Genomic DNA, 11,952 nt, shown 5'->3' on the forward strand with positions numbered 1-11,952 from the left:
GATGAGGACTGACGGTTGAGAATTGAGTTTTAAGGATTGATAATTGAGGATTGAGGACTGAGGATTGAGGATTGAGAATTGAGCATTGAGGATTGACGATTGAGGACTGGGGAATGAGGATAGAAAATTGAGGATTAAGGATTGAAGATTGGGGATTGAGAATCTAGGATTGGAGATTGATTATTGAGGATTGAAGACTGAGGATTGAGGATTGAGGATTGAGAATTGAGAAGTGAGGATGAGAACTGAAGGTTGAGGATTGAGGTTTGAGGAATGAGGATTGAGGATTGAGGATTGAGGATTGGGGATTGAAGATTGTGTATTGAGGATTGAAGATTGAGAATTGAGGATTGAGGATTGAGGATTGAAGATTGAAGATTGAGGATTGAGGATTGAGGATTGAGGATTGAGGATTGAGGATTGAGGATTGAGGATTGAGGACTGAGGGTTGTGGATTGAGGACGAGAACTGAGGGTTGAATATTGATGTTTGAGGTCTGAGGATTGAGGATTGAGGATTGAGAATTGAGGATTGAGGATTGAGGATTGAAGATTGAGGATTGGGTATTGAGGATTGAAGAATGAGGATTGAGGATTGAGGATTGAGGATTGATGATTGCAGATTGAGTATTGAGGTTTGACGATTGAGGATTGAGGATTGAGGATTGAGGATTGAGAATTGAGGATGAGGATTGAGTGTTGAGGATTGAGGTTTGAGGCATGAGGATTGAGGGTTGAGGATTGAGGATTGAGGATTGAGGATTGAGGATTGAGTATTGAAGATTGAGTATTGATGCCTGAGGATTGAGGATTGTGGATTGAGGATTGAGGATTGACGATTGAAGATTGAGTATTGGGGATTGAAGATTGAGGATTGAGGATTGAGGATTTATGACTGAGGATTGAGGATTAATGATTGAAGATTGGGGATTGAGGATCTAGGATTGGAGATTGATTATTGAGGATTGAGGATTGAGGATTGAGGATTGAGGATTGAGAATTGAGAATGAGGATGAGGACTGAGTGTTGAGGATTGAGGTTTGAGGAATGAGGATTGAGGGTTGAGGATTGAGGATTGAGGATTGAGGATAGAGGATTGAGTATTGAAGATTGAGTATTGATGCCTGAGGATTGGGGATTGTGTATTGAGGATTGAGGTTTGACGATTGAAGATTGAGTATTGAGGATTGAGGATTGAGGATTGAGGATGGAGGACGAGGACTGACGGTTGAGGATTGAGTTTTGAGGATTGATAATTGAGGATTGAGGACTGAGGATTGAGGATTGAGGATTGAGCATTGAGGATTGAAGATTGAGGTCTGGTGATTGAGGATTGAAGATTGAGGATTAAGGATTGGAGATTGGGGATTGAGGATCCAGGATTGGAGATTGATTATTGAGGACTGAATATTGAGGATTGAGGATTGAGGATTGAGAATTGAGAATTGAGGATGAGGACTGAGGGTTGAGGATAGAGGTTTGAGGAATGAGGATTGTGGATTGAGGATTGAGAATTGAGAATTGAGGATGAGGACTGGGGGATGAGGATTGAGGTGTGAGGAATGAGGATTGAGGGTTGAGGATTGAGGATTGAGGATTGAGGATTGAAGATTGAGTATTGAGGATTGAAGATTGAGGATTCGGGATTGAGGATTGAGGATGGAGATTGAGGGCTGAGGGTTGAGGGTTGAGGTTTGTGTGTTGAATCCTGAGAATTCAGGATATTCTATTGAGTATTGAGAGTTGAGGATGGTTGAGTACTGAGGACTGAGGATTGAGGATTGATGTTTGAATATTGTGGATTGAGTATTGAAACATACGAATTCAGGATATTCTATTGAGTATTGAGAACTGAGGATTGATGGTTGAGTATTGAGGATTGTTGGCTGAGGCTTGTGTGTTGAATATTAACGATTGAGGATTGAGGATTGAGGATTGAGGATTGAGGACAGAAGATTGAATATTGATGATTGAATATGGAGGATTGCGGATTGAAGATTGAGGGTTGAGGATTGAGGACGAGGACCGACGGTTGGGTATTGAGGTTTGAGGATTGAGGATTGAGGATTGAGGACTGAGGCTTGAGGATTGAGGATTGAGGATTGAGGATTGAAGATTGAATATTGAGGATTGAAGATTGAGGATTGAGGTTTGAGGATCGAGGGTTGAGGATTGAGGATTGAAGATTGAGGATTGGGAATTGAGGATTGACGATTGAGTATTGATTATTGAGGATTGAATATTGAGGATTGAGGATTGAGGATTGAGAATTGAGAATTGAGGATGAGGAGTGAGTGTTGAGGATTGAGGTTTGAGGAATGAGGATTGGGGGTTGAGGATTGAGGATTGAGGATTGAGGATTGAAGATTGAGGATTGGGAATTGAGGATTGACGATTGAGGATTGAGTATTGAGGATTGAGAATTGAGGATTGAGGATTGAAATTGAGTACTAAGGATTGAGGATTGGGGATTGAGGATGTAGGATTGGAGATTGATTATTGAGGATTGAAGATTGAGGATTGAGGACTGAGGATTGAGGATTGAGAATTGAGAATTGAGGATGACGACTGAGGGTTGAGGATTGAGGTTTGAGGAACGAGGATTGAGGATTGAGGATTGAGGACTAGGGATTGACGATTGAGCATTGAAGATTGAGGATTGATGACTGAGGATTGACGACTGAGGATTGAGGATTGAGGATTGGTGATTGAAGATTGAGTATTGAGGATCGAATATTGAGGGTTGAGGATTGAGGATTGAGGATTGAGGATTTAGGATTGAGTATTGAGGATTGAGAACTGAGGATTGAGGATTGAAATTGAGTATTGAGGATTGAAGGTTGAGGATTGAGGTTTGATTATTGAATATTGTGGATTGAGTATTGAACCATGAGAATTCAGGATATTCTATTGATTATACAGAACTGAAGATTGATGGTTGAGTATTGAGGATTCATGGCTGAGGGTTGTGTGTTGAGTATTGAGGATTGAGTATTGAAGATTGAGGATTTATGACTGAGGATTGAGGATTAAGGATTGAAGATTGGGGATTGAGGATCTAGGATTGGAGATTGATTATTGAGGATTGAACATTGAGGATTGAGGATTGAGGATTGAGGATTGAAGATTGAGGATTGAAGATTGAATATTGAGGATTGAAGATTGAGGGTTTAGGTTTGAGTATTGAGGGTTGAGGATTGAGGATTGAAGATTGAGGATTGGGAATTGAGGATTGACGATTGAGGATTGAGTATTGAGGATTGAGGATTGAGGATTGAGGATTGAAGATTGAATATTGAGGATTGAAGATTGAGGATTGAGGTTTGAGGGTTGAGGATTGAGGATTGAGGTGTGAGGATTGAGGATTGAGGATTGACGCTTGAGGATTGAAGATTGAGGATGGAGGATTGAAGAGAGAGTACAGAGTATTGAGGACTGAGAGTTGAGGGTTGATGTTTGAGGATTGCGATTTGATTATTGAATATTGAGGATTGAGTATTGAATCATGAGAATTCAGGATATTCTATTGAGTATTGAGAATTGAGGATTGATGGTTGAGTATTGAGGGTTGATGTTTGAGGGTTGTGTGTTGAATATTGAGGATTGAGGATTGAGGATTGAGGATTGAGGATTGAGGATTGAAGATTGGGTATTGATGATTGAAGATTGAGGATTGAGGATTCATGTTTGAGGATTGAGGACGGGGACTGACGGTTGAGGATTGAGGTTTGAGGATTGAGGATTGAGGATTGAGGACTGAGGATTAAGGATTGAGGGTTGTGGTTTGAGGACGAGGACTGAGGGTTGAGTATTGATGTTCGAGGTCTGAGGATTGAGGGTTGAGGATTGAGAATTGAGGATTGAGGATTGAGCATTGAAGATTGAGGATTCGGTATTGAGGATTGAAGAATGAGGATTGAGGTTTGAGGATTGAGGATTGAGGTTTGAGGATTCAGTATTGAGGATTGAGAATTGAGGATTGACGATTGAAGATAGAGTGTTGAGAATTGAGGATTGAGGATTAAGGATTGAAGATTGAGGATTGAAGACTGAGGATTGGGTATTGAGGATTGAACATTGAGGATTGAGGGTTGAGGATTGAGGATTGAGGATTGAGGATTGAGGGTTGTGGGTTGAGGACGAGGACTGGGGCTTGAGTATTGGTGTTTGAAGTCTGAGGATTGAGGACTGAGGATTGAGAATTGAAGATTGGGTATTGAGTATTGAAGATTGAGGATTGGGTAAACCGCAATGAACATTAAGGATTGAGGATTGAGGATTGGGGATTGAGGATTGACTAATGAGGATTGAGTATTGAGGATTGAGAATTGAGGATCGTTTATTGAAGATTGAGTATTGAGGATTGAAGATTGAGGATTGAGGATTGAGGATTGAGGATTGAAGATTGAGGATTGGGTGTTGAGGATTGAAGAATGAGGATTGAGGAATGAGGATTGAGGATTCAGGATTGAAGATTGAGTATTGAGGATTGACGCCTGGCGATTGAGGATTGACGATTGAGGATTGAGGATTGAGGACTGAAGATTGAATATTGATGATTGAAGATTGAGGATTGAGTATTGATGGTTGTGGATTGAGGACCAGGACTGAGGGTTGAGGATTGAGAATTGAGGATTGAGGATTGAGGGTTGACGATTGAGGATTGGGTATTGAGGATTCAAGAATGAGGATTGAGGATTGAGGATTGAGGATTGAGGATTGAGGATTGAGGATTGAGGATTGAATATTGAGGATTGAGGATTGAGGGTTGAATATTGAGTATTGAGGATTGAATATTGAGGATTGAGGATTGAGGGTTGAGGATTCAGGACGAGGACTGACGGTTGAGGATTGAAGAATGAGGATTGAGGATTGAGGATTGAGGATTGAGGATTCAGGATTGATGATTGAGGATTGAGGATTGAGGATGAGGGCTGAGGGTTGAGGATTGAGGTTAGAGGACTGAGGACTGAGGATTGAGGACTGAGAACTGAGGATTGAGGATTGAGGATTGAGGATTGAGGATTGGGTATTGACTAATGAAAACTGTGTATTGATGATATTCTATTGAGGATTGAGGATTGACAACTGATTGTAGAGGACTGAGGGCTGAAGATTGAGGATTCAGGATCGAGGATTCAGGATTGAGGTTTGAGGACAGAGGATTGAGAATTGAGGATTGAAGATTGAGTATTGATGACTGAAAATGGGAGGATTGAGGATTGAGGGTTGATGGTTGAGGACGAGGGCTGACGGTTGAGGGTTGAGGTTTGAGGATTGTGGATTGAGGATTGAGAGTGAGGGCAGAGGGTTGAGGATTGAGGTTTGAGTATAGAATCCTGAGAATTCAGGATATTCTATTGAGTATTGAGAATTGAGGATTGATGGTTGAGTATTGAAGTTCGAGGATTGAGGGTTGAGGTTTGAGTATTGAAGATTGAGGATTGATGATTGAGGATTGAGAATTGAGGATTGAGGATTGAGGATTGAAGATTGAGCATTGGATATTGAGGATTGAGCATTGAACAATGAGGATTGAGTATTGAGGATTGCGGATTGAGAATTGAGGTTTGAAGATTGAATATTGATGATTGAAAATTGAGGATCGACGATTGAGGGTTGTGGATTGAGGACGAGGACTGAGGGTTGAGTATTGATGTTTGAGGTCTGAGGATTGAAGAATGAGGATTGAGGATTGAGGATTGAGGATTGAGGATTGAAGATTCAGTATTGAGGATTGAAGATTGAGCATTGAGGATTGAGGATTGAGGATTGAAGATTGAGTATTGAGGATTGAAGATTCAGGATTGAGCACTGAGTGTTGAGGATTGAGGATTGAGTATTGAGGATTGAGGATTGAAGACTGAGGATTGGGTATTGAGGATTGAACATTGAGGACTGAGGGTTGAGGATTGAGGATTGAGGATTGAGGATTGAAGATTGAATATTATAGATTGAAGATTGAGGATTGAGGATTGAGGGTTGTGGGTTGAGGACGAGGACTGTGGCTTGAGTATTGGTGTTTGAAGTCTGAGGATTGAGGATTGAGGATTGAGAATTGAGGATTGAGGATTGAGCATTGAAGATTGAGGATTCGGCGTTGAGGATTGAAGAATGAGGATTGAGGAGTGAGGACTGAGGATTGAGGATTGCAGTTTGAGTATTGAGGTTTGAAGGTTGAGGATTGAGGATTGAGGATTGAGGATTGAGGATTGAGGATTGAGGATTGAAGATTGATTATTGAGGATTGAAGATTGAGGATTGAGGATTGAGGATTGAGGATTGAGGATTGAAGACTGAGGATTGGGGATGAAGGATTGACGATTGAGTATTGAGCATTGAGGATTGAGAATTGAGGATTGAGGATTGAGTATTGAGGATTGAGGATTGAGGATTGAAGATTGAGTATTGGGTATTGAGGATTGAACATTGAACAATGAGGATTGTGTATTGAGGATTGAGGATTGAGGATTGAGGATTGAAGATTGAATATTGATGATTGAAAATTGAGGATCGACGATTGAGTGTTGTGGATTGAGGACGAGGACTGAGGGTTGAGTATTGATGTTTGAGGTCTGAGGATTGAGGATTGAGGATTGAGAATTGAGGATTGAGGATTGAGAATTGAAGATTGAGTATTGGGTGTTGAGGATTGAAGAATGTGGATTGAGGATTGAGGATTGAGGATTGAGGATTGAAGATTGAGGATTGAGTATTGAGGATTGAAGATTGAGGATTGAGGATTGAGTATTGCAGATTGAGGACTGAGTGTTGAGGGTTGCGTGATGAGAATTGATGTTTGTGGATTGAGATTTGAAGATTGAAGAATGGGGATTGAGTATTGAAAACTGTGAATTGAGGATATTCTATTGAGGAATGAGGATTGACAATTGATTGTTGATGTCTGATGGCTGAAGATTGAGGATTCAGAATTGAGTATTCGTGGTGGAGGTTTGAGGACTTAGGATTGAGGGTTGAGGATTGAGGATTGAGGATTGACGCTTGAGGATTGACGATTGAGGATGGAGGATTGATGAGAGAGGACTGAGTGTTGAGGATTGAGTTTTGAGAATTGATGTTTGAGGATTCAGATTTGATTATTGAATATTGTGGATTGAGTATTGTACCATGAGAATTCAGGATATTCTATTGAGCATTGAGAATTGAGGATTGATGGTTGAGTGTCAAGCATTGATGGCTGAGGGTTGTGCGTTGAATATTGAGGATTGAGGATTGAGGATTGAGAATTGAGGATTGAGGATTGAGGATTGCAGATAGAGTATTGATGATTGAAGCTTGAGGATTGAGGATTGGGTGTTGAGGTCTGAGGACGAGGACTGACGGTTGATGATTGCGGTTTGAGGATTGAGGATTGAGGATTGAGGATTGAGCATTGAGGATTGAAGATTGTGGACTGAGGATTGGGGATTGAAGATTGAGTATTGAGGATAGAAGATTGAGGATTGGGGATTGAAGATTGAGGATTGAGGATGAGGGCTGAGGGATGAGGATTGAGGTTTGAGGACTGAGGACTGAGTATTGAGGATTGAAAATTGAGGAATGAGGATTGAGGATTGAAGATTAAGCATTGGGTATTGAGGATTGAAGAATGAGGATTGAGGATTGAGGATTGAGGATTGAGAATTGAGGATTGAAGATTGAGTATTCAGGATTGGATGTTGACGATTGAGGATTGAGGACCGAGGATTGAGGATTGAGGATTGAAGATTGAGTATTGACAATTGATTGTTGAGGACTGACGGCTGAAGATTGAATATTCAGGATTGAGGATTCCGGAATGAGGTTTGATGACTGAGGATTGAGGGTTGAGGATTGAGGATTGAGGTGTGAGGATTGAGGATTGAGGATTGACGCTTGAGGATTGAAGATTGGGGATGGAGGATTGAAGAGAGAGTACAGAGTATTGAGGACTGAGAGTTGAGAGTTGATGTTTGAGGATTGCGATTTGATTATTGAATATTGAGGATTGAGTATTGAATCATGAGAATTCAGGATATTCTATTGAGTATTGAGAATTGAGGATTGATGGTTGAGTATTGAGGGTTGATGTTTGAGGGTTGTGTGTTGAATATTGAGGATTGAGGATTGAGGATTGAGGATTGAGGATTGAGGATTGAAGATTGAGTATTGATGATTGAAGATTGAGGATTGAGGATTCATGTTTGAGGATTGAGGACGGGGACTGACGGTTGAGGATTGAGGTTTGAGGATTGAGGATTGAGGATTGAGGACTGAGGATTAAGGATTGAGGGTTGTGGTTTGAGGACGAGGACTGAGGGTTGAGTATTGATGTTCGAGGTCTGAGGATTGAGGGTTGAGGATTGAGAATTGAGGATTGAGGATTGAGCATTGAAGATTGAGGATTCGGTATTGAGGATTGAAGAATGAGGATTGAGGTTTGAGGATTGAGGATTGAGGTTTGAGGATTCAGTATTGAGGATTGAGAATTGAGGATTGACGATTGAAGATAGAGTGTTGAGAATTGAGGATTGAGGATTAAGGATTGAAGATTGAGGATTGAAGACTGAGGATTGGGTATTGAGGATTGAACATTGAGGATTGAGGGTTGAGGATTGAGGATTGAGGATTGAGGATTGAGGGTTGTGGGTTGAGGACGAGGACTGGGGCTTGAGTATTGGTGTTTGAAGTCTGAGGATTGAGGACTGAGGATTGAGAATTGAAGATTGGGTATTGAGTATTGAAGATTGAGGATTGGGTAAACCGCAATGAACATTGAGGATTGAGGATTGAGGATTGGGGATTGAGGATTGACTAATGAGGATTGAGTATTGAGGATTGAGAATTGAGGATCGTTTATTGAAGATTGAGTATTGAGGATTGAAGATTGAGGATTGAGGATTGAGGATTGAGGATTGAAGATTGAGGATTGGGTGTTAGAGGATTGAAGAATGAGGATTGAGGAATGAGGATTGAGGATTGAGGATTGAAGATTGAGTATTGAGGATTGACGCCTGGCGATTGAGGATTGACGATTGAGGATTGAGGATTGAGGACTGAAGATTGAATATTGATGATTGAAGATTGAGGATTGAGTATTGATGGTTGTGGATTGAGGACCAGGACTGAGGGTTGAGGATTGAGAATTGAGGATTGAGGATTGAGGGTTGACGATTGAGGATTGGGTATTGAGGATTCAAGAATGAGGATTGAGGATTGAGGATTGAGGATTGAGGATTGAGGATTGAGGATTGAATATTGAGGATTGAGGATTGAGGGTTGAATATTGAGTATTGAGGATTGAATATTGAGGATTGAGGATTGAGGGTTGAGGATTCAGGACGAGGACTGACGGTTGAGGATTGAAGAATGAGGATTGAGGATTGAGGATTGAGGATTGAGGATTCAGGATTGATGATTGAGGATTGAGGATTGAGGATGAGGGCTGAGGGTTGAGGATTGAGGTTAGAGGACTGAGGACTGAGGATTGAGGACTGAGAATTGAGGATTGAGGATTGAGGATTGAGGATTGAGGATTGGGTATTGACTAATGAAAACTGTGTATTGATGATATTCTATTGAGGATTGAGGATTGACAACTGATTGTAGAGGACTGAGGGCTGAAGATTGAGGATTCAGGATCGAGGATTCAGGATTGAGGTTTGAGGACAGAGGATTGAGAATTGAGGATTGAAGATTGAGTATTGATGACTGAAAATGGGAGGATTGAGGATTGAGGGTTGATGGTTGAGGACGAGGGCTGACGGTTGAGGGTTGCGGTTTGAGGATTGTGGATTGAGGATTGAGAGTGAGGGCAGAGGGTTGAGGATTGAGGTTTGAGTATAGAATCCTGAGAATTCAGGATATTCTATTGAGTATTGAGAATTGAGGATTGATGGTTGAGTATTGAGGTTCGAGGATTGAGGGTTGAGGGTTGAGTATTGAAGATTGAGGATTGATGATTGAGGATTGATGATTGAGGATTGAGGATTAAGGATTGAGGATTGACGATTGAGTATTGAGAATTGAGAATTGAAGATTGAAGATTGAGGATTGAGGATTGAGGATTGAGTATTGATGATTGAGGAATGAGGATTGCGGATTGAGGATTGAAGATTGAGGATTGGAGATTGAGGATTGACGAATGAGGATTGAGTATTGAGGATTGAGAATTGAGGATCGTTTATTGAAGATTGAGTATTGAGGATTGAAGATTGAGGATTGAGGATTGAGGATTGAGGATTGAGGATGAGGGCTGAGGGTTGAGGGTAGAGGTTTGAGGACTGAGGACTGAGGATTGAGCATTGAGAATTGAAGATTGAGGATTGAGGATTGAAGTTTGAGGATTGAGAATTGAGGATGAGGGCTGAGGATTGAGGATTGAGGTTTGTGGACTGAGGACTGAGGATTGAGGATTGAGAGTTGAGGATTGAGGATTGAGGATTGAAGATTGAGGATTGGGCGTTGAGGATTGAAGAATGAGGATTGAGGAATGAGGATTGTGGATTGAGGATTGAAGATTGAGTATTGAGGATTGAAGCCTGGCGATTGAGGACTGAGGATCGAGGATTGACGATTGAGGATGGAGGATTGAAGATTAAGTACTGAGGATTGAAGATTGAGGATCGAGGATTGAGGATTGAGGACTGAGTATTGAAGATTGAGGATTGGGGACTGAGCGTTGAGGGTTGAATGATGAGAGTTAATGCTTGTGGATAGAGATTTGAAAATTGCAGATTGATTAGTGAGTATTGAAAACTATGAATTGATGATATTCTATTGAGGTTTGGGAATTGTCAACTGATTGTTGAGGACTGAGGTCTGAAGATTGAGGATTCAGGATTGAGGATACAGGTTTGAGGTTCGAGGACTGAGGATTGAGGGTTGAGGATTGAGGATTGAGGATTGATGATTGTGGATTGAGAATTGAGGATTGATAATTGAAGATTGAGTATTGAGGATTGAAGGTTGAAGATTGAAGATTGAGGATTGAGGATTGAGGATTGAGTATTGAGGATTGAGGAATGAGGATTGAGGATTGAGGATTGAAGATTGAGGATTGGAGATTGAGGATTGACGAATGAGGATTGAGTATTGAGGATTGAGAATTGAGGATCGTTTATTGAAGATTGAGTATTGAGGATTGATGGTTGAGTATTGAGGATCGAGGATTGAGGGTTGAGGGTTGAGTATTGAAGATTGAGGATTGATGATTGAGGATTGATGATTGAGGATTGAGGATTGCGGATTGAGGATTGACGATTGCGTATTGAGAATTGAGAATTGAAGATTGAAGATTGAGGATTGAGGATTGAGGATTGAGTATTGAGGTTTGTAGATTGAGGATCGAGGATTGAGGATTGAGGATTCAGTATTGAAGATTGAGGATTGGGGACTGAGTGCTGAGGGTTGAATGATGAGAATTGATGATTGTGGATAGAGATTTGAAAATTGCAGATTGATAATTGAGTATTGAAAACTGTGAATTGATGATATTCTATTGAGGTTTGAGAATTGGCAACTGATTGCTGAGGACTGAGGTATGAAGATTGAGGATTCAGGATTGAGGATACAGGTTTGAGGTTCGAGGACTGAGGATTGAGGATTGAGGATTGAGGATTGAGGATTGAGGATTGAGGATTGAGGATTGAGGATTGAGGATTGAAGATTGAGGATTGGGTATTGCGGATTGAACATTGAGGATTGAGGATTGAGGATAGAGCATTGAGGATTGAGGATTGAGGACTGAAGATTGAATATTGATGATTGAAGATTGAGGATTGAGAATTGATGGTTGTGGATTGAGGACCAGGACTGAGGGTTGAGGATTGAGAATTGAGGATTGAGGATTGAGGGTTGGCGATTGAGGATTGGGTATTGAGGATTCAAGTATGAGGATTGAGGATTGAGGATTGAGGATTGAGGATTGAGGATTGAGGATTGAGGATTGAGGATTGCGGATTGAGGATTGAGG

The sequence above is a fragment of the Calliopsis andreniformis genome, unplaced genomic scaffold, assembly GCF_051401765.1.
Source record: "Calliopsis andreniformis isolate RMS-2024a unplaced genomic scaffold, iyCalAndr_principal scaffold0076, whole genome shotgun sequence".
In the NCBI taxonomy this organism is placed as follows: Eukaryota; Metazoa; Arthropoda; class Insecta; order Hymenoptera; family Andrenidae; genus Calliopsis; species Calliopsis andreniformis.